The sequence below is a fragment of the Ascaphus truei genome, chromosome 4, assembly GCF_040206685.1.
Source record: "Ascaphus truei isolate aAscTru1 chromosome 4, aAscTru1.hap1, whole genome shotgun sequence".
Taxonomy (NCBI): domain Eukaryota; kingdom Metazoa; phylum Chordata; class Amphibia; order Anura; family Ascaphidae; genus Ascaphus; species Ascaphus truei.
In genome coordinates, this window is record NC_134486.1 from 114328766 (window position 1) to 114342005 (window position 13240).

A 13240-nucleotide genomic window follows, 5' to 3' on the forward strand; every position below is an offset into this window, starting at 1 on the left:
AAGCTCCGCCTCCAAAATGTTATACTCTCTCCTGTTCCAAAGGGAGTTTCTTTAAAGATAGAGAAAACTGGAGTTTTTAATCTGTTATTTATAACTTTCTCCCTCCTCTCTTTCCTCACTTAGTTTAATCCTTCGATTTCTTCCCAACTGTAATACTATCGAAACTCTCTCTGTCAATGGGCCTCGTTCTGTTTTGTCCACCACTTTCAAATCTCTCCCTAAATAATTTTATTGGGCTCTTTAATAGTATTTTAATTAATTAATTAATTAATTATATATATATATATATATACATATATATATATATATATATATATATATATATATATATATATATATATATATATATATATGTGTATATATATATACATGAGCGCACACACACACACACACACACACACACACACACACACACACACACACACACACACACACACACACACACACACACACACACACACACACACACACACACACACACACACACACACACACACACACACACACACACACACACACACACACACACACTATATATAAAAGCTATATAAAAGCTGTTACCATGCAGCAATCTTAAGCCTATAGGGAACCATGTTAAAAATGGTTATTGAGGCAAAAAGTGACACTGTGTGCTCATTTGCATGTCATTTCCCAAAATCCCTTGCTGCAGTGGAAGTGCTGTATGCTGGGTGATAATGGGGAAAGGCGGGGTTGCAGACCTGCCTAAGACATGCAGATGAGCATACAGCTATATTTGCATATTTGCTTTCCTGTGGAGGGTTTTTGTCACTTTTTTTACTCACCATAACTTAACTCAGTATTATGGTTTAGCCTATCCCATAGCCTCTCTTGCATTCCCAGTAAAATCAACCCCACACTGATGAGACCCATCAAGGTCGAAACAGCTGTCTGTGGGTGGTTTTCTGGGTATGCACCTTAACCCTGGCTGTGCTCAAAGCTGTGACCATGCAGCAAGCTTACGCCTATAGGGAACCATGTTAAAAATGGTTATTGAGGCAAAAAGTGACACTGTGTGCTCATTTGCTTGTCATTTCCCAGAATCCCTTGCTGCAGTGGAAGTGCTGTATGATAATGGGGAAAGGCGGGGTTGCAGACCTGCCTAAGACATGCAGATGAGCATACAGCTATATTTGCATATATATATATATCTATATATATATATATAGATATATATATATATATATAAAAAGCAGAAAATAGCCGTGTTAGTCCAGTTGCGATAGTGCAGAATAAATGAGTTCTTCAGTATTCGGTGATACCTTTTTTATTGAACTAACAATTTATGTCATAGGACAAGCTTTCGAGAGTTATCATCTCTTCTTCAGGTCAAGCAATACTTATATACAAAGGAATCTATGGCTAAAACAGTGTGGAGAGAGGAAAAAAAAACAGATATTTACTGTAGATAAGGTAGGGTGTTAAGTGTTTGAAGCCAGGGGACAGTTACTGCTTGTAATTATCCTGCTTGCCTCTATTATTATCCACACTTTCTCTCCCCCCCCCCCCCAGTATCCCTCCCCACCTTTCTTTGACACTGTCCCCTGGCTTCAAACACTTAACACCCTACCTTATTTACAGTAAATATCTGTTGTTTTTTTGTTTTTTTCCTCGCTCCACACTGTTTTAGCCATAGATTCCTTTGTATATCAGTATTGCAGACCTGAAGAAGAGAGGATAACTCTCGAAAGCTTGTCCTATGACATAAATTGTTAGTCCAATAAAAAAGGTATCACCGAATACTGAAGAACTCATTTATTCTGCACTATATATATATATATATATATATATATATATACACACACACACAGTATATATACACAATGTGTGTGTGCGTGCGTGTGTGTGTGTGTGTGTGTGTGTGTGTGTGTGTGTGTGTGTGTGTGTGTGTGTGTGTGTGTGTGTGTGTGTGTGTGTGTGTGTGTGTGTGTGTGTGTGTGTGTGTGTGTGTGTGTGTGTGTGTGCGCGCATGTATATATATAAATATATATATATAATTAATTAATTAAATAAAATACTTTTAAAGAGCCCAATAAAATTATTTAGGGCGAGATTTGAAAGTGGTGGACAAAACAGAACGAGGCCCATTGACAGAGAGAGTTTCGATAGTATTACAGTTGGGAAGAAAGCGAAGGATTAAACTAAGTGAGGAAAGAGAGGAGGGAGAAAGTTATAAATAACAGATTAAAAACTCCAGTTTTCTCTATCTTTAAAGAAACTCCCTTTGGAACAGGAGAGAGTATTACATTTTCGAGGCGGAGCTTGGGAGCTGTGGTGCATGGATGCTTGTTAGCTGAGCTCCAGCCCATCAGTGCAAACAATTAACTAAATATCAGCATTTTTGGCACGAAAATTTACAAAAAAAGAGACTCTCAAGTATCTGAAAAGCGGGGGATGCCGCTGACCACAAGAAGGGGCAGAAAAGTCACTTCAGTAGCAAACTACTTCCAGAAAACCCCTTGCAAGTCCCCTGCAGCAATGGCGACGGGTGGGAAAAGCAAGGAGAGCAGGAACAAGGACAGACCTCCCCCCAATTGCCTAACGACGAGACGGTCACGGACACAGAACTGGGAGCTAACAGACCACCCGCAGGAGCTGGAGACCAGGAGTGGGCCAGGGTTAAGGACATAAAAGAATTATGTGGGGAAATTAGGACATTTTTCAAGTCTGAACTATAGGCCCTACGCAAAGACCTGGATGCCCTGGGAGAACGGACCAACACGCTGGAGGTAAAATCTGCTGAAACTATATCAGCCCTGCAGCAAACTAAAGCTGAGGTTGCCTCCCTGTCGGCCTAGGTGCGGGAGATAGGGGACAAGCTGGAAGACTCCGACAACAGGGACAGGAGAAACAACCTCCGTATCAGGGGGGTGCCGGAAGCTGTAACAGACCCAGAGGACTTCATCACACGCTGGTTGAACACCTAATTCCAGACGGCTCTGAAACAGATAGACACCTGGATAGGTGCCATAGGGTGCTCCGCTCCGCCCCAACAAGGGGACCCCCCCTAGAGACATTATTGTCTGTTTTCATTTTTTTTAAACGAAGGAAACCATATCCCAAAAGACCAGGAACCAAAAATATACTGAATTTGATGAGGTCCAGTTCCAAGTATTTCAAGATTTGGCCCCAGCTACGTTGGCCAGGAAGAGGAATTTATGGCCGGTCACAAAAGCGCTGCGGGACAACACCATAAAGTATCGCTGGCTGTTCCCCTTCGCTCTGCTGGTGATAAAAAATGGCACCCCACATACCTTAAGAAGACCAGAGGAGGGTGAAGCTTTTCTGCGCAGGTTGGGCTTTGAGCAGTCTTCGGGGTCCCCTGGGTCCTCCCCACAGGCTTCCTCACGGGGGGGAGGCTCCGGTGACCTCCTGGAGAAGGGCTAGTTCCGTGGCCGCCCTCCACCAACGCTAAAAGCTAAAGACAATTCCATGTCAGCAAAACCTGTAAACATACCCTGTTGGCCAAAAATGACACTCCTGGAAAGCTGAGCTACCCCTGTTTCATCTAGAGAAGACATCCCTACTACTCAGATCAGAAGGCCCAGAGCACAGACGGGCCGCCAGGAGGCGTCGTCATGGACGTACCTGGCGATCCGTCACGGATTTTTGAATAGCGGCCATCTTCCCCCCTTCTTCTTGGTGGTCTGAGTGGGAACCTCCGAGGAGTGGCGCGAACCCGTTGGCCACGCCCCCGACATCTTCAACAACCTCCAAGATGGCGGCCGCCCGTGTTCTTCCGGTCCCACCCCTCTTCTTCCGGTCCCACTCCCTCCGCTTCCGGCGCCCCACGGGGGCGCGGGCGCGGGCGGGATGTGCCTGGCGCCCCGCCGCGGGTCCCGGAGGGGCGACCGGCTTCCCTCCTGGGCGGTGCGGGTGCCTCCGGGGAGAGGAGAGGCGCGGGCCCGCTGGCTGCGCTTCCGACGGCCACCTCCAAGATGATGGCCTCTCCTCTTCCGGTCCTGCCCCTCCGCTTCTGACGTTGGCGCTGGCATGCGCATGCGCACGTAGCCATGGCCGAGTGGCGCTCGGGGGGGGGGAGACAAGAGGGAGGGGAGGGGGGGAGAGCGATAGGAAGGAGGGGAGGGGGAGAGAGATAAGAATGCGGGGAAGGGGGAGATAGAGATAAGAAGGAGTGGAGGGGGGAGAGAGATAAAAAGGAGGGGAGGGGGGAGAGAGATAAGAAGGAGGGGAGGGGGAGAGAGATAAGAAGGAGGGGGGGAGAGAGATAAGAAGGGGGAGGGGGAGAGAGATAAGAAGGAGGGGAGGGGGAGAGAGAGAGATAAGAAGGAGGGGAGGGGGGAGAGAGAGATAAGAAGGAGGGGAGAGAGATAAGAAGGCAAGCAGAGGGGAGGGAGAGGGAGAGAGAGATAAAAAGGAGGGGAGGGGGAGAGAGATAAAAAGGAGGGGAGGGGGAGAGAGATAAGAAGGAGGGGAGGGGGAGAGAGATAAGAAGGAGGGGAGGGGGAGAGAGATAAGAAGGAGGGGAGGGGGGGAGTGAGAGATAAGAAGGAGGGGAGGGGGGAGAGAGAGATAAGAAGGAGGGGAGAGAGATAAGAAGGCAAGCAGAGGGGAGGGAGAGGGAGAGAGAGATAAAAAGACAATTCCATGTCAGCAAAACCTGTAAACATACCCTGTTGGCCAAAAATGACACTCCTGGAAAGCTGAGCTACCCCTGTTTCATCTAGAGAAGACATCCCTACTACTCAGATCAGAAGGCCCAGAGCACAGACGGGCCGCCAGGAGGCGTCGTCATGGACGTACCTGGCGATCCGTCACGGATTTTTGAATAGCGGCCATCTTCCCCCCTTCTTCTTGGTGGTCTGAGTGGGAACCTCCGAGGAGTGGCGCGAACCCGTTGGCCACGCCCCCGACATCTTCAACAACCTCCAAGATGGCGGCCGCCCGTGTTCTTCCGGTCCCACCCCTCTTCTTCCGGTCCCACTCCCTCCGCTTCCGGCGCCCCACGGGGGCGCGGGCGGGATGTGCCTGGCGCCCCGCCGCGGGTCCCGGAGGGGCGACCGGCTTCCCTCCTGGGCGGTGCGGGTGCCTCCGGGGAGAGGAGAGGCGCGGGCCCGCTGGCTGCGCTTCCGACGGCCACCTCCAAGATGATGGCCTCTCCTCTTCCGGTCCTGCCCCTCCGCTTCTGACGTTGGCGCTGGCATGCGCATGCGCACGTAGCCATGGCCGAGTGGCGCTCGGGGGGGGGGAGACAAGAGGGAGGGGAGGGGGGGAGAGCGATAGGAAGGAGGGGAGGGGGAGAGAGATAAGAATGCGGGGAAGGGGGAGATAGAGATAAGAAGGAGTGGAGGGGGGAGAGAGATAAAAAGGAGGGGAGGGGGGAGAGAGATAAGAAGGAGGGGAGGGGGAGAGAGATAAGAAGGAGGGGGGGAGAGAGATAAGAAGGGGGAGGGGGAGAGAGATAAGAAGGAGGGGAGGGGGAGAGAGAGAGATAAGAAGGAGGGGAGGGGGGAGAGAGAGATAAGAAGGAGGGGAGAGAGATAAGAAGGCAAGCAGAGGGGAGGGAGAGGGAGAGAGAGATAAAAAGGAGGGGAGGGGGAGAGAGATAAAAAGGAGGGGAGGGGGAGAGAGATAAGAAGGAGGGGAGGGGGAGAGAGATAAGAAGGAGGGGAGGGGGAGAGAGATAAGAAGGAGGGGAGGGGGGGAGTGAGATAAGGAGGAGAGGGTGGGAGAAAGACAAGAAGGAGGGTAGGAGGGAGAGAGACAAGAAGGAGGGGGAGAGAGGAGAAAGACAAGATGGAGGGGAGGGGGGGAGAGAGACAAGAAGGAGGGGGGAGAGAGACAGGAAGAAGGGGAGGGGGTGAGAGACAAGAAGGAGGGGAGGGGGGGAGAGAGACAGGAAGGAGGGGAGAGAGAGACAAGACGGAGGGGAGGGGAGGGAGGGGGAGAGAGACGGGAGGGAGGGGAGGGGGAGGAGGGAGACGGGTGGGCAGGGGAGGGGGGAAACAAAAGGGCTGCAGTATACTATTAAATCCGACCGAGCGGTTTAGGAGACGGATACTAGGCGGAGCTTAAGTTAGCCACAGGTTAGGTTGTAGTTAGGCTTTACACAGAAATGTTATATAGGGGTAAAGGTTAAGGTATGTAAGATTCAGAGGGGAGGTTTAGAGGTGGGATTTCCTACACATCCCTATAGCTACTCACGATACCCCTCTGAGTGTTGTCGTTTGAGGTGTTTGTAAAAGTTTTTATTATCTACAAAAGTTATTAGTCGATGTATTGCTGGTACAAGTTTATATACATATTGCTTTAAGATGCGCTGGCGGGGACTACCCCCGCTGCAGGCTTCTCCTATCTCGACCCATTCCCCGGTAATGGGTCGTATTCTAGTCCCTAGGAGGCTGGTCCCTCGGGACACAGACAAGTCCACTGTTACGGACGGTGTGTCTGGCCATACCTATGGGCATAAGGATCTTCCTGGGTCCACCCCAGGCGAGATCTTCTCACTTCTATGTATATTCACTGTCAGAAACACACTGTTTACCCTGTCATTTTTGTCTCTTTGTTCGTTATATGTTATATGTTTCCCTGCCCCTTCCTACCTTCACGTGTCCTCCCTCCCTGGGCCCTGGCCTCCCATTTCCCCATTCCCCCCCCCCCCCAGAGGAAAGAACAGCGGAAGGCAAGAGAATATGCGGCAAAGACATCTCCACATCATCAGTCAATCCATCAGACGGATATCTCGGCCCTAGAAACGGGGTAAGACTATGGCTCATGATACGCCCTACACACCTACTACCACTAGATGGCCCTTAACATCATTTCACATAACGTAAAGGGTTTCAACAGCCCCTTAAAACGCATGATAGCATTTACAGAATATAAAAAGCGGGGTGCTGACATATTGATGCTCCAAGAAACTCATTTTAGCGACAAAAGCGCCCCCCGTTTCATGGATAAACAATACTAGCAGTTCTTCCTCTCATCAGCCCCTGAAAAAAAGAGGGGAATTGCTATACTTTTCCACAACAAGATACCCTTTAACGTTAAAACAGTTAAAAAAGATAAGGAAGGTCGCTACATCATCCTAACGGGTTCCATGCATGAGCAACCTATTACCCTAGCAGCCGTGTACGCTCCCTGCGAGCAAGACGAAAAAAAATTTGATACCTTCTTCCAAACCCTGAATATCTGGGCACAGGGCCACATTATTATTGCAGGGGATTTTAACATAGCCCTTCAGCCAGCACTGGATAGATCCAGCACCCCCAAAGAGAGTAACAAAAAAGTGAGACTCTCCCTGACCTCAGGCCTCCGGAAGAACCATCTAGCGGATATTTGGAGAGAGTTGCACCCGCTGGAAAGAGATTACACGTTCTATTCTCATCCTCACAACTCATATAGTAGAATCGACTACTTCTTCGTCTCTAGTAGACTGGTCCCGCTGGTCGCCCGTGCGGTAATCCATGATATTTCATGGTCAGACCATGCACCTATTGAGCTAAGGTGTAACCAAATTAAACATGGCAGGCTGGGAGCAAATTGGAAACTCAATGAATCCCTCTGAAAAATCCCTGATATATGCGAACACATTGGTAAAGAAATTAACCAATTCTTTGAAATCAACACAGGCTCTGTGGAATCCCAGTTAACTCTATGGGAGGCTCACAAGGCGACCCTCAGAGGCACGTTGATGAGTGTCGCGGCGAGACGCAAGCGGGAAAGGGACGCTAAAATTATCACCCTTCAGTCTAAACTAAGCTCCCTATCTGCGACACATAAAAAACACCCAGATCCGCAGGTCCTCAAGGATTTGAAAGATACTAAGATTGAATTAAATATGCTTTTGACGTCCAGGGCAGACAATTCGTTATGTTGATCCAAGAGGAAATTTTACGAAAAGGCTAACAGACCAGATACGATGCTGGCCCGTCTGCTACGTAATAGACAGACCAACTACAATATCCAAGCGATTAGATTGAAGTCAGGCTCCACCTCGGCCAATCCTAAAATCATAGTTAATGAATTTGGTAAATTCTATGAATCTTTATACAACGGTGAGAAAGTGGCACACACCACAAAAACGAGTAAGTCACTAGGAGATTTCCTAGCAAACTCAAATTTGGCAAAGCTCACTGAGGCGGAAAGAGAGGGCCTAGGGGCGGATTTCACTGGGGAGGAATTAGCCACGGTGATAAAAGAATTGAAACCATCAAAGGCCCGGGCTCGGATGGCTTCTCGGGGCTGTACTATAAAAAGTTTCACAAAGTGCTTACCCCAAGGCTGCTCCGAATGTTTAACGCAATACTGGTGGGAGCCCCAATCCCCGGAGAGATGCTCCAGGCGTCTATATAACTAATCCATAAATCAGGCAAAGATCCGCTTGAATGCAAAAGCTATAGACCAATCTCCCTGATTAATACTGACATTAAAATTTATGCCAAACTGCTGGCCAATAGACTAAGTCAGATCCTGCCCATACTGATACATCCAGATCAACTCGGATTTATTAAAGGTAGACAAGCAGCGGATAATACCAGACGAATCATTGATCTGATGGAATTGGCTAACAGTGGAAAATCACAAGTTATGATGTTAAGTCTGGATGCCGAAAAAGCGTTTGACAGGATCGACTGGCCATATTTAAAAGAGACGCTCGGGGCGTTTGGATTTGGGGAAAGGGTGAGTGAAGCGGTTATGGCTCTTTACTCAGGCCCTACTGCTAGGGTCCTACACCAGGGCTTTCCATCTGCCCAATTCCAAATTAAAAGTGGCACGAGACAGGGGTGCCCGTTATCCCCCCTCCTGTTTGCCCTATGCATGGAACCCTTAGCAGCTCAGATCTGTGGCTGTCCTGATTTAGTTGGGGTAAATACTGACTCGCAATTCCACACAGGAGCTCTATACGCTGACGACATTCTATTATTACTTTCTCGACCCCTCACGTCTCTGCCAAATCTATTTAATCTGCTAGACAAATTCACTAAAATATCTGGATTCAAAATCAATCAATCTAAATCAGAAGCTCTAAACATCAGCCTCCCCACCTAGGTTGAAAAGCTACTAAAGCTTAATTTCAATTTTAATTGGAAACAGAACCAGATTAAATACTTGGGAGTCCATATTACTAAGGATGTTAGAGACATTTATAAGGCAAACTACCCCCCCCCTATTCAGATCACTAAAAGCTGACATCTCAAAATGGTCCTCCCAGAGAATCTCTTGGATAGGTTGGATACAAAGTATCAAAATTAATCTTCTTCCCCGTATCCTATACCTATTCCAAACACTGTCGGTGCCACTGAGACTGAAAGACCTACTCTCGCTTCAGTCTGATATCTCCAAATTTATATGGGGCGGTAAAAAACCGAGAGTAAACAAATTGACCATGAAAAGACCCTCCAAAGCAGGGGGCTTAGCGGTACCTTGTCTGTGGTCCTACTATAAAGCGGCGCAATTAAGCCAAATTGTCCAATGGCATTCCAACCCTGCATTGAAAAGATGGGTGGAAATAGAAAGGGCAAGCTGTGCCCCGATAGAGCTGCAATCCTTGATCTAGCTCCCCAAAAAGCACATACAGGTGCTGCCATGCCGCTTTCCTCTGTGAACAACTCGCTGTCAATATGGACCACGTCAAATCACAATCACTTCCTCACCACCAAAAACTCCCTGATGTCCCCCCTTTGGGGGAACCCCGACTTTGCTCCTGGTCTGCAGTGCAGTAGTACCTCTAGCTGGAAAACGGCTGGCTATACGCGCCTTAGAGACTTGGAGGGCTGTGGCAACAAAATTAAATCATTTGAGCAAATCAGATCTGAAAAGCATATCCCCCATTCTGAATTTTTTAAGTACCTCCAGGTCCGAGCATTTTATAATAAACTAGCCCCTTATCCAGCGCTGACCAATTTTGAAAAGCTCTGTCTGGCAGAATCAGACACTTCGGGACTCACATCGCAGTTATACGGAGAAGTGGTGGGTTCTGCTGTCCACGGACAGGGACACCCGAGATACAGATCTCAGTGGGAATCTGACCTTGGGGAATCCCTAGAAGATGAGGACTGGTGCGATATCTATCTAGCAGCTGCCAAAAGCTCAATCTGTACCACACTAAAGGAGAATGCATATAAAGTCCTAATGAGATGGTACCACACCCCATTAAAATTATCAAGGTATGTGCCGGGATTCTCCCCGCTGTGCCCTCGACAGTGCGGAGAGTCGGCTGACCTGTTACATATGCTGTGGTCTTGTCCCCGGATCGCCCTCCTATGGGAAGAAATTGGAAATTGGACCTAGAGGATCTTGGGCCTCTCGATTCCCCTCGACCCGTGGCTGTTCCTCCTGAACAGACCACTAGAAGGGCTCTCAAAAGCAAATAATAAATTAATCGGGCACTTTGCCCTAGCGACCCGGTGCGAGATCGCAGCAGTATGGAAACTTAATGAGATCCCCTCCATCCCCAAGATTCGGAACAGGATTTGGCATGTCTGCCAGATGGAGAAATTAACAAGCTTGGTCAATGACACTGGCAACAATTATCTGAAAATCTGGATACCATGGCTGGCCCAAACAGACATCCCCGGGGTGGAGCGTGCCACAATATGGCATTGATAGCTCTAGATGCATTCTCCTTTGGCTGTTCCAACATCATCCCTACACAAAGCTCACTGTTAACATGAACAATAGGACATGAGAAGTCCCAGGCAGAAAGGAATCTGAAACTTACCTACCCAGGATGTTGTCTAGAATCCCCAAATATAACTGTAATTTTTGGAGTTTCCCTCCCTCACCTAAAAGCAGGCCCACCCATCCCACCCTAATACCCTCTCCCCCCCCCCCTTGTCACTCCCACCCCATCTCACCCGGCAGCATGCTATACTCAAGCTATGAATATGAAAGTAGCCGATCTACCGCGGGCCGGGTGATATCTCGGTTAGTCTAGTCCTGTCTTGTGTTATCTTGTTACCATTCATAACGCAATGTACTGTCATTCTTTTATTATTATATAAATTAATTCACATTTATAATTCACTTTATTTGCATATGTACCTGCTGTGATATCAACTGTTCCTGTACTTTACACCAATAAAAATTTCAAGTTATAAAAAAAAAAAAAAAACTCCAGTTTTCTCTATCTTTAAAGAAACTCCCTTTGGAACAGGAGAGAGTAATAAATAAAGGCCTATATTTTGCACCGAGCAATGAACTTAATGGTTTTCAGCTGTTTATAAATCTTAACAACTTTACAAGAAACTTAACATTAAAATGACATTATGCCAAAATAGATAAGAGAAGGAATGCCTCCATTTTAAATTTCTGTCCTGAACAGAGCAGAATAATAGACAAACACAGTTTATACACAAAGTATTAAAACCGAAGTCTACAACCGCTAAGGTAATGAAGGGGTCAACCCCTCGTGCTACCCTCCTGCAAGGCCTACACACCACCCTGGGTTAGCTAGTACCTTCACCCACCCCCTATACCAACAACAGGAATGGGTAAAAGTGCTTTTAACCCAAGATGGCTGAGCGCTTCTTCCCATTCAAAAATAACATTACAGTGCAATACAACCCCCAAATCCCAACACATACAGTACTGTAATGGGAGAAATTACTATTATCCAGATATGAATAATAGTGCATTTGCCCATTAAAAATAAAACGAACCAGCATAAAGTAAATAAAAGTTCTACTTACCCCTGCCAGGATGAAGGGCATCCTTGTCTTCCTCCCCGTCCTCTGTGGGCAGGAACATTACAATAAAAAAACAAACTAATGGCCACTAACCCCTTAATCACCTTAGTGGTTAGTAACCGCCGAACGGTTTGTCATTTAAGTTATAACGGTATTCAGAAAGAATCTTAACCCCTCTCAAAACATGCGGCGGGAAAATGCCAAAACCATATAGCGTAGCAGCAAAGTCACCTGATATTTTTCTATGTTCTCCTGCCTGCGATTTTATCCAATCAGAGATGCACAGGAAGTCCCGCCTCTCCCTGCACAGCTTTCTCAGGAGATCGCCGTGTTTTTATTAAAATTTTAATACTAGTGTGCATGAGCAGGGTGTCTGTTGCAGAACCAAGTTTATTTCAGGTCCGAGGACCAACTGCATCCTGAGATACAGGCCACGTTATAGGGTGCCGGAAACTCCAATGCATTGAAATGTCCCGGTGACGTGGGACATTTAAACATTGCCGGCCTGTATCTCAGGAAGCAGAGTGTCCCCAGACCTGAAATTAATGATTTTCTGTTCTGGAGACCCCTGCTCACGTACACTAGTATTAAAATAAAATTAAAAAAACTGCCAGGAATGTTGCAGGAGTTGTTAACCCCTTCATTATCATAGTGATGGGAACCACTATGTTAACGAAGGGGTTAACCACTCCGGCTACCAACCTTTGGGGCAACTACCTCCTCATCCAATCCCTTTACCTCCAAGAAACATTAAATAACACAACATCCCTAGTACCCACGTCCTTTGCCACCAACAGCCCCCCCCCCCAACACATACAGTACAGTTCTGAGCAAATTACTATTATCCAGATGTGGATAATAGCTCATTTGCCCATTCAAAATAAAACATTATCCAGTCAGCATAAAGTAAATAAAACTTCTACTTACCCTTGCCAGGATGAAGTTCATCCACATCACCGATCTCCACATCCATGTTCTCTGTTAGTAACCGCTGAAGTAATTAAGGGGTTAACCACCCTCCCCTGCTACCCACCCTGGCGGCCCAACCACCCACCCCGGGGAAAGTATCCCCACCCTCTACTCATTGATTGGCACAGTGGTACATCATGCCCAAATAATATGGGCATGATAAGCCACTATAGCAGTCAATGGGCAACCTAAAAAAAACAACAGCACCAAAAATACACAAGCACCTAAACACCAGAAGAATAAAATAAATCAAAAGCCTAAACACCAGAAGAATAAAATAAATTTAATACCTAAACACCAGAAGAAAAAATTTAATCCAACACCAAAACACCAGAATAATTAAATAAATCAAACACCTAACCACTAGAACAATAAAAGAAATCTAAACCCTAACCAACAGAACAATTAAATAAATTAAATGCCTAAACAATCCTAAAATGTAATAAAAACAAGCCTACAAATACTTAACAATTTACTCAAAACAATAAACAGAAATAGAAAACATAACAATTAATTCAAAACAACCATTTGCCAAAATATTAATTGCCTGTCACTGTATTTATCTATACCCTCAAGCAGCATAAATACACTAGCAGTCAATG